This window comes from Mustela erminea, chromosome 6 (genome assembly GCF_009829155.1).
Source record: "Mustela erminea isolate mMusErm1 chromosome 6, mMusErm1.Pri, whole genome shotgun sequence".
In the NCBI taxonomy this organism is placed as follows: domain Eukaryota; kingdom Metazoa; phylum Chordata; class Mammalia; order Carnivora; family Mustelidae; genus Mustela; species Mustela erminea.
In genome coordinates, this window is record NC_045619.1 from 101,032,199 (window position 1) to 101,050,249 (window position 18,051).

General features: G+C 41.0%; 1 pseudogene; it reads left to right on the top strand.

Annotated features, from left to right (window-relative positions):
• The first annotated feature begins 11,825 nt into the window (after nucleotides 1–11,825).
• Nucleotides 11,826–12,714, top strand: LOC116592506 (annotated as a pseudogene).
• The last annotated feature ends 5,337 nt before the right edge of the window (nucleotides 12,715–18,051 follow it).

Here is an 18,051-nt window from a genome sequence, read left to right on the forward strand (position 1 = left end):
TTTCTTGTTGATCTTCTGGGGGAGGGGCCTGTTGTAGTGATTCTCAAGTGTCTTTGCCCCAGGCGGAATTGCACCGCCCTTATCAGGGGCCGGGGTGAGTAATCCGCTAGGGTTTGCTTTCAGGAGCTTTTGTTCCCTGAGCGCTTTCCATAGAGTTCCGGAGGACAGGAATACAAATGGCGGCCTCCTGGTCTCCGGCCCGGAGGAGCCGAGAGCCCAGGGCCGCACTCCTCAGTGCGCCCTCAGAGAACAGCGCCCCGTTACTCCTGTCTGCCTGACCTCCGGCCGAGCTCCGAGCTCACCGAGCCTGCGACCAGTTCAAGGTAACACCAAGCTGTGAGCTTACTGTCGGCTCTGTCTCTGTAGCCGGCTTTCCCGTTCCAATACCCGCAAGCTCTGCCACACTCAGACACCCCTGATCCTTCTGTGACCCTGCGGGACCTGAGGCCACGCTGAACCCGCGTGGGCTTCGCCCCGGTTTAGCCTCTGGAGCGATGTCCCTCAGCGGAACAGACTTTTAAAAGTCCTGATTTTGTGCGCGGTTGCTCCGCCGCTTGCCGGGAGCCGGCCCCTCCCCCCGGGGTCTATCTTCCCGTCGCTTTGGATTCACTTCTCCGCCGGTCCTACCTTTCAGAAAGTGGTTGTTTTTCTGTTTCCAGAATTGCTGTTCTTCTTCTCTTCGATCTGCCGATGGATTTTCAGGTGTTTGCAATCTTTAGATAAGCTATCTAGCTGATCTCCGGCTAGCTGAAGCAGTCTCAGCCTGCTACTTCTCCGCCATCTTGACTCCTCCCCTTTCTTGTTTCTTGAGAAAGGCTTGTATCATTATATACTTTCCTCTCAGGACTGCCTTTGCTGTGTCCCACAGATTTTGAACATTTGTGTTTTCATTATCATTTGTTTCCATAATTTTTTTCACTTCTCCTTTAATTTCCTGGTTGACCCATTCATTCTTTAGAAGGATGCTGTTTAGTCTCCAAGTATTTGGGTTCTTTCCAACTTTCCTCTTGTGATTGAGTTCTAGCTTCAGAGCATTGTGGTCTGACAATATGCAAGGAATGATCCCAATTTTTTGATACTGGTTGAGACCTAATTTGTGACCCAGAGTGTAATCTATTCTGGAGAATGTTCCATGTGCACTAGAGAAGAATGTGTATTTTTTTGCTTTGGGATGGAATGTTCTGAAAATATCTGTGATGACCATCTGGTCCAGTGTGTCATTTAAGGCCTTTATTTCCTTGTTGATCTTTTGCTTGAATGACCTGTCCATTTAAGTGAGGGGAGTGTTAAAGTCCCCTACTATTATTGTATTATTGTTGATGTGTTTCTTTGATTTTGTTATTAATTGGTTTATATAGTTAGCTGCTCCCATGTTAGGGGCACATATTTAAAATTGTTAGATCTTCTTGTTGGACAGACCCTTCAAGTATGATATAGTGTTTTTCCTCATCTCTTATTATAGTCTTTGTCTTAAAATCTAGTTTATCTGATATAAGGGTTGCCACCTCAGCTTTCTTTTGCTGTCCATTAGCATGGTAAATTGTTTTCCACTCCTTCACTTTAAATCTGGAGGTACAGATGGCCCTTCTTTTCACTACATCTGTATTTTTGGGGTAAATACCCAGTAGTGCAATTGCAGGGTCTTTATCCCCCAAACTAGAGTCTGATAGACAGTTACAGAGAATCACAACTTACCAGAAGCAGTAGTCCAGAATCAAAAGCCAACAGTTGAAGCCAATATTAGCAGAAACACTTTAAACTGTTATTGATGAAATGCTCAAAGCTCAGTATGAACTAGTTTAAGAGTTAAAAAAAAGTCTGAGAATAGGGGGGACAAGATGGCGGGGAAGTAGGAGGAGGCACCTTTTCAACCTGTACCCTAAAGTGACCTGATTACCTACTAAAGAACTCCAATCACCCAGAAATCAGCCTGAGATCAGAATTATACATGTCTGGATCTCTACGGGGGCAGAAGACGCCAGTGGGCAGGTAAAGCAGAGTGGGAATGGTGGACTGATATCGGAAGATGAACAAAAGGGGGAGGGAGCCACCAGAGGTGACCGGTTGGAAAGTAATACCCCCAATACGAGCAAGAGTGCTCTGCGTCTGGGGATGAGCATTAACTTGGAGTATGATTGAAAGCACTCAAAAAGAGCAAAGGATCGCAGGGGGGGAAATTGTGGGAATCGGGATGGATAGGGACAGGGGCTTAAGTCCCTGGTCCCAGGACAGCCTCCCCTGGTGCTGAGCCAGAGAGAGCACGGCGGAGAAACCAGGTCTTGGTCCCTAAGTCGCCAGCGCGCCCAAGAATGCGTAGGGTCCAGCTCCTCTGAGGGGCTGGGAGCCTCGCCAGATGACAGAACGCACAAGCCCTGCTATAGAGCCTGAGATGCGCGCGCCCCTCATCCTCCCCTGAGAGAGGTACACAAAGGCCCAGCCGGCTCTTTGACCCGCGACATTGTTTCAGAGCCTAAGAGGCGTGCCCCAAACTCTCCCCTGAGGTGCTCAAAGGCCCAGCCTGGTGCTTTTGGACCTGCGCCCCATTCTCAGAGCCTGAAATGCATGCACGACCCACAGCCTCCCCTGAAAGAGGTGCACGCAAGGCGGGCGCTCTTTGACCCAGAAAGACCAGGCACTCCCAGCCCGGGCCAGAGGGAAAATCTCAGTGTGCAATGGCTGCTTGGAACCTCTCTGGGAGTCTGGAGCTGCCCAGACAGCTGCCGTTGCCGTGGCTTTGGGTACAAGCAAAAGATCCTGTGTCCCCAGGGACCGCGACTCGGAACCTGCTCTGCCAGCAGCCAAGGGGAACTTATTTGGGCTCTGTAGCCAGACTGAGGCTTCTCTCTGAGAGGGAGGTCAGGGTGCAGTTTGTTTTCCTCTAAAACTACAAAAACCATCAAAAGCGGTCAAGGTGAGAGAAAAAAAAGTGAACAAACATAAAAACCGCCAGAGAACAAAAGCCTGAAAAAAACCAGTTTCCCCAGAGCCCACTCCCTTGAGGTGGGTGGAAGGGCTTAACTCAGAAAACACCATTGACTGAAAACCCACGTGGCAGGCCCCTCCCCCAGAAAACAAACCAAGAAAGGAAAAAAAAAGACTACAAGAGAACAACCACCACTACTTCATAGGACAACTTTTATTTTTAACTTGCTCCCACCATTCTATATTTTTTAAAAATATAGATAATTTTTTAACCTATTTACCATCACAGTGAGCTGTCCAGTACATCAAATTCCATAATAACCTTCTAACCTGAACTTTTTGATACATACACCTGTGTTTTTCCTTTGCATTTCTATTTTTTGAATTTCTTTTTTTTAAATTTTAGTTTAGTCTAGTTTATTCCTTTTTATTTTTATTTTCTAATACTCATATAGAGTTAAACTTCAGAGTAATCCCCTTTCCCCAATCAATACTACCCCTCTAGGTAAACCAATTTTTAATCCCCCTTTATCTTAGGAAAGTTGAGTCCTTTAACAAAGATATCAAGATACATCCAGGAAGAATCAAAACAACCTTCCTCGCCCACACTGAGAATTTATAACCACTCTCCCATCTTTTTCTTCCACCAGTGTTTCTGTGTTTTTGTGTTTGTCCTGATAGCATATAAATCTTACACTTGGGGTTCTTTTTGACGAGGTTCTTCCTTTATTTGCATATTTATGTATTTTTTTTCTCTTGTGATATACTTTTATCAGTCTTTTTGTTTGTCTGTTTTTGTTTGTATACTTCATAAATCTTACCTTGGGGCCCATTTGGGCTGAACCTTCTCTTTCATCTTCCCTTTCTTTCCTGTCTCTCTCTCTTTCTCTCTCTTTTTTTCCTTTTTTCTTTTCTTTTGTCTCTCATTTGGGTGGGGAATCCTGATTACTCAGAAGTGTTCCACGGTGCACCTTGACTGCACCACGGTCAATACATCCAGCTACATCTGTTCAGTCATCTCTCACCGAAATGACTAGGAGGAGGAATGCCCAACAGAAGAAAAATACAGAGGATGGACCTTCTGCAACAGAGCTAATGGCTATCAACATAGACAATATGTCGGAAAGAGAATTCAGGGTAACAATTATCCAGGAAATAGCTAGGTTGGAGAAAGCCATGGGTGGCCAAACAGAATTTATTAGGGCTGAGCTGAAAGCGACGAGAGATGATGTTCACAATGTTAGAGCGGAGCTAAAAGCTACCAGGGGTGAGGTTCACAATGCTCTCAATGAGATCCAATCTAATCTAAATTCTCTCAAAGCTAGGGTAACTGAGACAGAAGATAGAATTAGTGATCTGGAGGACAAACAGATAGAGAGAAAGGATCAGGAGGAAGCCTGGAACAAACAGCTTAGAAACCACGAAAACAGAATCAGGGAAATAAATGATGCCATGAAATGTTCCAACATCAGAATTATTGGAATCCCTGAAGGGGAGGAGAAACAAAGAGGTCTAGAAGATATACTGGAACAAGTTATTTATGAAAATTTTCCCAATCTCGCGAATGGAACCAGTGTTCATGTACTAGAGGCCAAACGGTCTCCACCCAAGATTATACATTCCAAAATAAATCAAGGCACCTGATAGTCAAATTGAGGAATCATAATTGTAGGTATGATTTCTTGAAAGCCGCTAGGACAAAAAGGCTCCTTACTTACAAAGGAAAGCCCATCAGAATAATATCAGACCTGTCCACAGAGAATTGGCAAGCCAGAAAGGGCTGGCAAGACATACTCAGGGCATTAAATGAGAAGAACATGCAACCAAGAATACTTTATCCAGCAAGACTGACATTCAAAATGGATGGAGAGATAAAGAGTTTCCAAGACCGGCAAGGCTTAAAAGATTATGCAACCACCAAGCCAACACAGCCGGAAATATTAAGAGGGGTTCTATAAAAGAGGAAAAATTCTAAGAATAGCATTGAACAGAAATATAGAGACAATCTACAGAAAGAAAGACTTCAACGGTAACATGATGTCAATAAAAACATATCTATCAATAATCACTCTCAATGTGAATGGCTTAAATGCGCCCATAAAATGGCACAGGGTTGCAGATTGGATAAAACGACAGGACCATTCCATATGTTGTCTACAAGAGATCCATTTTGAACCTAAAGATAAACCCAGACTGAAAGTGAAGGGATGGAGAAGCATCTTTCATGCCAATGGGCCTCAAAAGAAGGCCGGGGTAGCGATTCTCATATCAGACAAATTAGATTTTAAACTAAAGACTGTAGTCAGAGATACAGAAGGACACTACATCATTCTTAAAGGGACTATCCACCAAGATGATCTAACAATTGTAAATATCTATGCCCCCAATATGGGAGCAACCAATTACATAAGAAAACTGTTAATCAAGATAAAGAGTCATATTGATAGGAATACACTAATCGTAGGAGATCTTAACACGCCTCTCTCAGAAACAGACAGATCATCGAAGCAGAAAATCAATAAAGAAACAAGAGCATTGAATGACACATTGGACCAGATGGACCTCATAGATATATACAGAACATTCCACCCTAAAACAACAGAATACTCATTCTTCTCAAGTGCACATGGAACCTTCTCCAGAATAGACCACATACTGGGTCACAAATCAGGACTCAACCAATAACAAAATACTGAGATTATTCCTTGCACATTCTCAGATCACAATGCTTTGAAACTGGAGCTCAATCACAAGGAAAAGATCAGAAGGAACTCAAACACCTGGAAGCTAAAGACCACCTTGCTTAAGAATGCTTGGATCAATCAGGAGATCAAAGAAGAACTGAAACAATTCATGGAAACCAATGAGAATGAAGACACTTTGGTCCAAAACCTATGGGATACAGCAAAGGCGGTCATAAGGGGGAAATACATAGCCATCCAAGCCTCTCTCAAAAAAACTGAAAAATCCAGAACACAGCAGCTGTCTCTACACCTTAAAGAACTGGAGAATCAACAACAAATCAAACCAACTCCACACATAAGAAGGGAAATAATCAAGATTAGAGCTGAGATAAATAAGGTAGAAACCAGAGATGCAGTAGAACGTATCAATGAAACTAGAAGATGGTTTTTTGAAAGAATCAATAAGATCGATAAACCACTGGCCACACTAATCCAAAAGAAAAGAGAGAAATCCCAAATTCATAAAATTATGAATGAAAAGGGAGAGAACACAACTAACACCAAGGAAGTAGAACAGTCACCAGAAGTTATTATCAACAGTTATATGCCAATAAGCTAAGCAACCTAGATAAAATGGATGCATTCGTAGAAAACTATAAACTCCCAAAATTGAACCAGGAAGAAATTGACAACTGAATAGAATGATATCTAGTAACAAGACTGAAACAGTGATCAAAAACCTCTCAAAAAACAAGAGCCCAGGACCTGATGGATTCCCTGGGGAATTCTACCAAAGTTTCAAAGAAGAAATAACACCTATTCTCCTGAAGCTGTTTCAAAAAATTGAAGCAGAAGAAAAACTTCCAGACTCTTTCTATGAAGCCAGCATTACCATGATCCCCAAACCAGGCAAAGACCCTACCAAAAAGGAGACCAATATCACCAATATCACTGATGAATATGGATGCTAAGATTCTCAACAAGATCCTAGCAAACAGGTCCAACAGCACATTAAAAAGATTATCCACCATGACCAGATGGGATTCATCCCTGGGCTACAAGGATGGTTCAACATTCGCAAATCAATCAATGTGATAGAACAAACTAATATGAGAAGAGAGAAGAACCACATGGTCTTCTCAATTGATGCAGAAAAAGCATTTGACAAAATCCAGCATTTGTTCCTGATTAAAACGCTTCAAAGTATAGGGATAGAGGGAACATTCCTGAACTTCATAAAATCTATTTATGAAAGACCCACAGCAAATATCATCCTGAATGGGAAAAAACTTGCAGCCTTCCCATTGAGATCAGGAACATGACAAGGATGTCCACTCTCACCACTCTTGTTCAACATAGTATTAGAAGTCCTAGCAACAGCAATCAGACAACAAAGAGAAATAAAGGGTATCCAAATTGGCAATGAAGAAGTCAAACGCTCTCTATTCACAGATGACATGATTCTTTATATGGAAAACCCAAAAGACTCCACCCCCAAACTACTAGAACTCATACAGCAATTCAGCAACGTGGCAGGATACAAAGTCAATGTACAGAAATCAGTGGCTTTCTTATACACTAACAATGAAAATATAGAAAGGGAAATTAAAGAATTGATTCCATTTACTATAGCACCAAGAACCATAAGATACCTGGGAATAAACCTAACCAAAGAGGCAAAGGATCTGTATTCGAGGAACTACAGAACACTCATGAAGGAAATTGAAGAAGACACAAAAAGATGGAAGACCTTCCATGCTCTTGGATCAGAAGAATAAACATTGTTAAAATGTCTATACTGCCTAGAGCAATCTACACTTTTAATGCCATTCCGATCAAAATTCCACCAGTATTCGTCAAAGAGCTGGAGCAAATAATCCTAAAATTTGTAGGAATCAGAAGAGACCCCAAATCGCTAAGGAAATGTTGAAAAACAAAAATAAAACTGGGGGCATCACACTACCTGATTTCAAGCTTCACTACAAAGCTGTGATCACCAAGACAGCATGGTACTGGCATAAAAAGACACATAGACCAGTGGAACAGAGTAGAGAGCCCAGATATGGACCCTCAGCTCTATGGGTCAATAATCTTTGACAAAACAGGAAAAAATATCCAGTGTAAAAAAGACAGTCTCTTCAATAAATAGTGCTGGGCAAACTGGGCAGCTATATGTAGAAGAATGAAACTCGACCATTCTCTTACTCCGTACACAAAGATAAACTCCAAAGACCTCAACGTGAGACAGGAATCCATCAGAATCCTAGAGGAGAACATAGGCAGTAATCTCTTCGATATCAGCCACAGCAACTTTTTTCAAGATATGTCTCCAAAGGCAAAGGAAACAAAAGCAAAGATGAACTTTTGGGACTTCATCAAAATCAAAAGCTTCTGCACAGCAAAGGAAACAGTCAAGAAAACAAAGAGGCAACCCACGGAATGGGAGAAGATATTTGCAAATGACACTACAGACAAAAGATTGATATCCAGGATCTATAAAGAACTTCTCAAACTCAACACACACAAAACAGATAATCATATCAAAAAATGGGCAGAAGACATGAACAGATACTTCCCCAATAAAGACATACAAATGGCTATCAGACACATGAAAAAATGTTCATCATCACTAGCCATCAGGGAGATTCAAATCAAAACCACATTGAGATATCACCTTACACCAGTTAGAATGGCCAAAATTAGCAAGACAGGAAACAACATGTGTTGGAGGGGATGTGGAGAAAGGGGAACCCTTTTTCACCTTTGATGGGAATGCAAGTTGGTACAGCCACTTTGGAGAACAGTGTGGAGATTCCTCAAGAAATTAAAAATAGAACTTCCCTATGACCCTGCCATTGCACTACTGGGTATTTACCCCAAAGATACAGATGTAGTGAAAAGAAGGGCCATCTATACCCCAATGTTTATAGCGGCAATGGCCACAGTCACCAAACTGTGGAAAGAACCAAGATGCCCTTCAACAGACGAATGGATAAGGAAGATGTGGTCCATATACACTATAGAGTATTATGCCTCCATCAGAAAGGATGAATACCCAACTTTTGTAGCAACATGGACGGGACTGGAAGAGATTATGCTGAGTGAAATAAGTCAAGCAGAAGGAGTCAATTATCATATGGTTTCACTTATTTGTGGAGCATAACAAATAACTTGGAGGACAAGGGAAGATGGAGAGGAGAAGGGAGTTGAGGGAAATTGGAAGGGGAGGTGAACCATGAGAGACTATGGACTCTGAAAAACAATCTGAGGGGTTTGAAGTGGCGGGGTGGGGTGGGGTGGGAGGTTGGGGTACCAGGTGGTGGGTATTAGAGAGGGCACGGATTGCATGGAGCACTGGCTGTGGTGCAAAAATAATGAATACTGTTATACTGCAAATAAATAAAAAATAAATAAATAATTTAAAAAGTCTGAGAATCACGTTTTATTATTTTTTAAAAGATTTTATTTATTTATTTGACAGAGAAATCACAAGTAGGCAGAGAAGCAGGCAAAGAGAGAGGAGGAAGCAGGCTCCCTGCTGAGCAGAGAGCCCAATGTGGGGCTGGATCCCAGGACCCTGGGATCCTGACCTGAACTGAAGGCAGAGGCTTTAAACCACTGAGCCACCCAGGCACCCTTGAGAATCATGTTTTAGAGGAGCTTTCTTGAATTTAAACTTAAGGACCCCTGTTGGAATCTTACCTTAAAGATCAAAGAAAAATCGTCTTGTGTTCATGACAAGGGGAGGGGAAAAGTAACCATTTTGAAATATGCACAGAACTCTCTATTGTCATTAAGAAAGCCTGCACTTTGAGGAGAACTATTTTAACTCAAGCCTAATCTACTAGAATTTTATTAAAGACCAAGTGGGTGGGGTGCCTGGGTGGCTCAGTGGGTTAAGCGTCTGCATTCGGCTCAGGTCATGATCTTAGGGTCCTGGGATCAAGCCCTGCATGGGACTCTCTGGTCAGCGGAGAGCCTGCTTTCCCCCCACAGCCTGCTGCCCTGCCTGCTTGTGATCTCTCTCTCTGTGTCAAATTAAAAAAAAAAAAGAAAGTAAGAAAGAAAGAAAGAAAGAAAGAAAGAAAGAAAGAAAGAAAGAAAGGGAGAAAAAGACCAAGTGGACTAAGTCAAAAGAAATATTCAACTCTAGCTCCCTCTGTCTTCGATGCTGGGAAAGGGAAATACCAACTCAAGCTCACTAAAACACTAAGACCTAGTCATAAGACTGTAGAATGCTCCCCTTCTCCCCACACCTCACCAGCACATCAATAGGGCTCCTGTAGAATAATTGGGGATTACTGCTGAAATAATTGCAACCCTCAGAAGCCCAGATGGCAAAAACAGTTAAGAGTCCAACTCTTAGTTTCAGCTCAGGTCATGATCTCAGGGTCATGAGATGGAGCCCCACATCAGGCTACATGCTCAGTGCAGAGTCTTCTTAAGACTCTTCCTTTCCCTTTGCCCCTCCCTACCACTATTTCACTAGAAACAAGGAAATATATCTTTAAAAAAAAACTGCAAGTCTCACACCCTAGTTTAGAAGTTTCTAAGAAAATCCAAAGGCAACAGGGAAGACAATGATAAGGACACTAGGGGAAATCTTAGCCTCTAACACTACAGCAAACACGACATAACACCTAGCCAGATAAATTTAAAGCTTCACTGTAAAGGTTTATGTACTTTTATGCAACACATCTTATCGAGCTTTCAACAACAACAAAAATTACAAGTCAATTTAAAAAGCAAAAAGTCTGAGAGACAAAGCCAGTTCTCCAGCCAGAGTCAGCTATGGCAGAAATTTCAGAATCATTAGACTGAGAATTAAAATAACTAGGAAAAAGATGCAAAGGCTGTAATGAAAAAGTGGACAACATCAAGAATGGATGTGTAATATAAGACAAAAAAAATAATGTAAGACACAAGATGGAAATTCTAACAAAAACTCAGAAGGGACTGTTAGAAATCAAAAACACTGTAACAGAAATGAAAAAACCCTTTGGCGGGTTCATCAGTACCAGATATGGCCAAGGAAATAATCATTGAGCTTGAAAATATGTCGGTAAGAACTTCCAAACTGAAAAAAAGAAAAACATGAAACAAAAATTTTAAAATATCTATAGTTCATGTTCATGGATAGGTAAACTCAATATTGTTAAGATATTGATTCTTCAAAAATTGATCTATAAATTCAATGCAGTCCCAAATATCATCCCAGCAAGTAACTTTGTGAATATTAACTAACTGATTCTACAGTGTATATGAAAACCAAAAGCTCCAGAATGGTCAGCACATAGTGAAGAAGAACAAAGTCAGAAATGTGCAACCTACCAAGACTGTGTTAAGAAGAAATAGACAATTTGAAAGACCGATAACAAAGATTGACTCAGTAATCAAAAACCTCCCAATAACAACAAAGGCCAAGGACAAAAAGCAAAAACTCCACAGGTGAATTTGACCACATATTTAAAGAATTAATACAACTATGTCATAAAGCATTCAAGCTTCCAAATTCATTTTATAAGGCCAGCATCACCCTAATACAGACAAAGACACTATAACAAAAAAAGACCACAGGGCAATATTTATAATGAACATATGTAAAAGCTCTCAACAAAATGCTAGCAAACAAATTCGACAGCACACTGAAAGGATCATGACCTTGTAGAATTTATCCATAGGATGCAAAGTTGTTTCAATATATGCAGATCAGTCAATGTGTTACACCAAATAACAGAATAAAGGATAAATATCACACAATCATCCTCCCAGATGCCAAAAAGGCTTTTGACAAAATTTAACACCCTTTTGTGATAAAAAAAACTACCAGAAAATTGATACAAAAAGTACTTACCTAAAACAATAAAGGCCATATAGAAAAAACCTATATCTAACATCATAGTCAATGGTGAAAAGCTAAAAGCTATTGAAATCTGGAGTAAAACAAGGATAACCATTCTCACCACTTCAACACACAAAAATCAGTAGTTTTTTATTCACTGACAATGAACTGTCTGAAAAGAAATTTAAAAATCCAATTTACATTAACATCAAAAAGAACAAAATGCTTAGGAATAAACTTAACAAAGTTGGTGAAAGACATGTACACCCAGAACCATAAAACTTGGATGAAAACAATTTAAACAGGTACAAATAGACTGCGGCTCACATCTCTTGGAGCAGTGGGTCCCCGCTGGACAGGTCTCCTCACTGGTTGAAATGTGTATAATTTGATCTGCGTCAGTCATTCGTGATGGGCTGCCACTTTCTGCAGGAGTGCAGAAAACATTTTAAAACACTTTCAAAGAAACTTGCTCAGCTTCCTAATGGATGTACCCTGAAAACTGGACATTATAATATTATTTTATTAGCTCTCTGGGAATGAGTTACATGATGTTGTGCCCTGAAAATTACCCAAATGCTCTGGTCTTCTCTTTCCTGGATGAGCTTCAGAAGGAGTTCACTACTACTTATAACATGATGAAGACAAACCCTGCTGTCAGACCATACTGTTTCATTGAGCTTGGTAACTTCATTCAGAGGACCAAGCAACAATATAATCATCCTGGTTCTCTTTCAACAGAGATAAATCTATCAGACATGCAGATGGAAATCAAGCTGAGGCCCCCTTATCAAATTCTGTGTGTGAACTGGCGTTGGCCCAGGCGTCACATCTGCATTTTCTTTTGACTCTAAAGGTGCTGGTAAGATTTCTTCTGCTCACCTGCGACTGGAACCAGCGGCTCTGTCAGAGACTGTGGCATTTATCCTCAGTCTTATATGCAGCTCTGAATTTAATTTGAGGTTTTCATGCCATAGAAAAGTCTTTTGCAGAGTGATGGTGAAGATTTTAATTACATCATTGCATTTTTTTTTTCCTTGGAACAGCAGCCTGTCTTTCCCAGTGTTATTTACTTGCCTATTACCCTGGCTGGCCGAATGTCAAATCTTTTTTGACTTTTGGTTTAATCTGTCTGTGCAACATGTATCTCTATGAATTGCTCAACCTGTGGCAGCTTTTCTTTCATGTGACTGTGGGAGCGTTTGTTCCGCACTGCAGATCTGACTAAGGCAAGCCCAGAACAAGGCTCCTAATTACGATGTCTGACTCCATCCTTCAGACACACTGCCCTGGCATCCGGGGAAAAAGGAGGGAGCATATCCTAACTGCCACTGTGATGAAGAAACCGCTCTCCACAATCGAGAAGCTCTGCTTTCTTTCTCTCCAATTATCCTTTTAATTTTAAATCAGCATGTCATGCCTGGGAGTGTGCAGTTCCTGCTAGGCAAGCTCCTCACATTAGTCTTGAAAGTTTACCTATCCATGAACATGAACTATAGATATTTTAAATTTTTTGTTTCATGTTTTTCTATTTTTCAGTTTGGAAAGTATTCAGAGGAGGAGGAGAAGTCTCGCTCCTGGGCCATGACCATCGAAGAACAATCAGAAGCCATTTGGAGACTTGGACAGTGGTCCTGAGTCCTTCTGAAGAGTTCAATCAAAAAACGTGTGTGGTACATGCTCTGAGGACCAAGTGGGGACTCTATAGCCTGGATTCGACTTTGTGAGGCATAAGTATAGCCCAGACAAAAAGATGCCATGGAGTTTATGTTTAAAATAACTTGCTAGAGACATCCGGAAGATGGCGGAGAAGTAGCAGGCTGAGACTACTTCAGCTAGCCGGAGATCAGCTAGACAGCTTATCTAAAAATTGCAAACACCTGAAAATCCATCGGCAGATCGAAGAGAAGAAGAACAGCAATTCTGGAAACAGAAAAACAACCACTTTCTGAAAGGTAGGACCGGCGGAGAAGTGAATCCAAAGCGACGGGAAGATAGACCCCGGGGGGAGGGGCCAGCTCCCGGCAAGCGGCAGAGCAACGGCGCACAAAATCAGGACTTTTAAAAGTCTGTTCCGCTGAGGGACATCGCTCCAGAGGCTAAACCGGAGTGAAGCCCACGCGGGGTCAGGTGGCCTCAGGTCCCGCAGGGTCACAGAAGGATCGGGGGTGTCTGAGTGTCGCAGAGCTTGCGGGTATTGGAATGGGAAAGCCGGCTACAGAGACAGAGCCAACATTAAGCTCACAGCTCGGGGTTACCTTGAACCAGTCACAGGCTCGGTGAGCTCGGAGCGCGGCCGGAGGTCAGGCAGACGGGAGTAACTGGGCGCTGTTCTCTGAGGGCGCACTGAGGAGTGGGGCCCTGGGCTCTCGGCTCCTCTGGGCCGGAGACCAGGAGGCCGCCATTTGTATTCCCGTCCTCCGGAAATCTACGGAAAGCGCTCAGGGAACAAAAGCTCCTGAAAGCAAACCCGAGCGGATTACTCACCCCGGCCCCTGTTAAGGGTGGTGCAATTCCACCTGGGGCAAAGACACTTGAGAATCACTACAACAGGCCCCTCCCCCAGAAGACCAACAAGAAATCCAGCCGAGACCAAGTTCACCTACCAAGGAGTGCGGTTTCAATACCAAGGAGAGCAGCAGAATTCCAGAGGAGGAGAAAGCAAAGCATGGAACTCATGACTTTTTCCCTGTGATTTTTTTTAGTCTTGCAGTTAATTTGATTTTTTTCTTTTTCATTTTTTGTTTTTTTTCTCGCCTTCTGGTAATTTTTTTTTTAACTTTTACCTTTTTCTTTTTTAACGTTTTTTAACTAGTTTATCCAATATATTTTCTTTTTTATATTTTTCTTATTTGTTTTCTTTTTTTTAATTCTTTTCTTTTCCTTTTTTTTCTTTCTTCCTTTTTGAACCTCTTTTTATCCCCTTTCTCCCCCCTCACGATTTGGGATCTCTTCTAATTTGGTTAAAGCATATTTTCCTGGGGTTGTTGCCACCCTTTTAGTATTTTCCTTGCTCCTTCATATACTCTTATCTGGACAAAATGACAAGACGGAAAAATTCAACACAAAAAAAAAGAACAAGAGGCAGTACCGAAGGCTAGGGACCTAATCAATACAGACATTGGTAATATGTCAGATCTAGAGTTCAGAATGACAATTCTCAAGGTTCTAGCCGGGCTCGAAAAAGGCATGGAAGATATTAGAGAAACCCTCTCGAGAGATATAAAAGCCCTTTCTGGAGAAATAAAAGAACTAAAATCTAACCAAGTTGAAATAAAAAAAGCTATTAATGAGGTGCAATCAAAAATGGAGGCTCTCACTGCTAGGATAAATGAGGCAGAAGAAAGAATTAGTGATATAGAAGACCAAATGACAGAGAATAAAGAAGCTGAGCAAAAGAGGGACAAACAGCTACTGGACCACGAGGGGAGAATTCGAGAGATAAGTGACACCATAAGATGAAACAACATTAGAATAATTGGGATTCCAGAAGAAGAAGAAAGAGAGAGGGGAGCAGAAGGTATACTGGAGAGAATTATTGGGGAGAATTTCCCCAATATGGCAAAGGGAATGAGCATCAAAATTCAGGAGGTTCAGAGAACTCCCCTCAAAATCAATAAGAATAGGCCCACACCCCGTCACCTAATAGTAAAATTTACAAGTCTCAGTGACAAAGAGAAAATCCTGAAAGCAGCCCGGGAAAAGAAGTCTGTAACATACAATGGTAAAAATATTAGATTGGCAGCTGACTTATCCACAGAGACCTGGCAGGCCAGAAAGAGCTGGCATGATATTTTCAGAGCACTAAATGAGAAAAACATGCAGCCAAGAATACTATATCCAGCTAGGCTATCATTGAAAATAGAAGGAGAGATTAAAAGCTTCCAGGACAAACAAAAACTGAAAGAATTTGCAAACACCAAACCAGCTCTACAGGAAATCTTGAAAGGGGTCCTCTAAGCAAAGAGAGAGCCTACAAGTGGTAGATCAGAAAGGAACAGAGACAATATACAGTAACAGTCACCTTACAGGCAATACAATGGCACTAAATTCATATCTCTCAATAGTTACCCTGAATGTTAATGGGCTAAATGCCCCTGTCAAAAGACACAGGGTATCAGAATGGATAAAAAAACAAAACCCATCTATATGTTGCCTCCAAGAAACTCATTTTAAGCCCGAAGACACCTCCAGATTTAAAATGAGGGGGTGGAAAAGAATTTACCATGCTAATGGACATCAGAAGAAAGCAGGAGTGGCAATCCTTATATCAGATCAATTAGATTTTAAGCCAAAGACTATAATAAGAGATGAGGAAGGACACTATATCATACTCAAAGGGTCTGTCCAACAAGAATATTTAACAATTTTAAATATCTATGCCCCCAACGTGGGAGCAGCCAACTATATAAACCAATTAATAACAAAATCAAAGAAACACATCAACAATAATACAATAATAGTAGGGGACTTTAACACTCCCCTCACTGAAATGGACAGATCATCCAAGCAAAAGATCAGCAAGGAAATAAAGGCCTTAAACGACACACTGGACCAGATGGACATCACAGATATATTCAGAACATTTCATCCCAAAGCAACAGAATACACATTCTTCTCTAGTGCACATGGAACATTCTCCAGAATAGATCACATCCTCGGTCCTAAATCAGGACTCAACCGGTATCAAAAGATTGGGATCATTCCCTGCATATTTTCAGACCACAATGCTCTAAAGCTAGAACTCAACCACAAAAGGAAGTTTGGAAAGAACCCAAATACATGGAGACTAAACAGCATCCTTCTGAAGAATGAATGGGTCAACCGGGAAATTAAAGAAGAATTGAAAAAAATCATGGAAATAAATGATAATGAAAATACAACAGTTCAAAATCTGTGGGACACAGCAAAGGCAGTCCTGAGAGGAAAATATATAGCGGTACAAGCCTTTCTCAAGAAACAAGAAAGGTCTCAGGTACACAACCTAACCCTACACCTAAAGGAGCTGGAGAAAGAACAGGAAAGAAACCCTAAGCCCAGCAGGAGAAGAGAAATCATAAAGATCAGAGCAGAAATCAATGAAATAGAAACCAAAAAGACAATAGAGCAAATCAACGAAATTAGGAGCTGGTTCTTTGAAAGAATTAATAAAATTGATAAACCCCTGGCCCGACTTATCAAAAAGAAAAGAGAAAGGACCCAAATAAATAAAATCATGAATGAAAGAGGAGAGATCACAACTAACACCAAAGAAATACAAACTATTATAAGAACATACTATGAGCAACTCTACGCCAATAAATTTGACAATCTGGAAGAAATGGATGCATTCCTAGAAACATATAAACTACCACAACTGAACCAGGAAGAAATAGAAAGCCTGAACAGACCCATAACCAGTAAGGAGATTGAAACAGTCATTAAAAATCTCCAAACAAACAAAAGCCCAGGGCCAGACGGCTTCCCGGGGGAATTCTACCAAACATTTAAAGAAGAACTAATTCCTATTCTCCTGAAACTGTTCCAAAAAATAGAAATGGAAGGAAAACTTCCAAACTCATTTTATGAGGCCAGCATCACCTTGATCCCAAAACCAGACAAGGATCCCATCAAAAAAGAGAGCTATAGACCAATATCCTTGATGAACACAGATGCGAAAATACTCAACAAAATACTAGCCAATAGGATTCAACAGTACATTAAAAGGATTATTCACCACGACCAAGTGGGATTTATTTCAGGGCTGCAAGTTTGGTTCAACATCCGCAAATCAGTCAATGTGATACAACACATCAATAAAAGAAAGAATAAGAACCATATGATACTCTCAATAGATGCTGAAAAAGCATTTGACAAAGTACAGCATCCCTTCCTGATCAAAACTCTTCAAAGTGTAGGGATAGAGGGCACATACCTCAATATCATCAAAGCCATCTATGAAAAACCCACTGCAAATATCATTCTCAATGGAGAAAAACTGAAAGCTTTTCCGCTAAGGTCAGGAACACGGCAGGGATGTCCATTATCACCACTGCTATTCAACATAGTACTAGAGGTCCTAGCCTCAGCAATCAGACAACAAAAGGAAATTAAAGGCATCCAAATCGGCAAAGAAGAAGTCAAATTATCACTCTTCGCAGATGATATGATACTATATGTGGAAAACCCAAAAGACTCCACTCCAAAACTGCTAGAACTTATACAGGAATTCAGTAAAGTGTCAGGATATAAAACCAATTCACAGAAATCAGTTGCATTTCTCTACACCAACAGCAAGACAGAAGAAAGAGAAATTAAGGAGTCAATCCCATTTACAATTGCACCCCAAACCATAAGATACCTAGGAATAAACCTAACCAAAGAGGCACAGAATCTATACTCAGAAAACTATAAAGTACTCATGAAAAAAATTGAGGAAGACACAAAGAAATGGAAAAATGTTCCATGCTCCTGGATTGGAAGAATAAATATTGTGAAAATGTCTATGCTACCTAAAGCAATCTACACATTTAATGCAATTCCTATCAAAGTACCATCCATATTTTTCAAAGAAATAGAACAAATAATTCTAAAATTTATATGGAACCAGAAAAGACCTCGAAT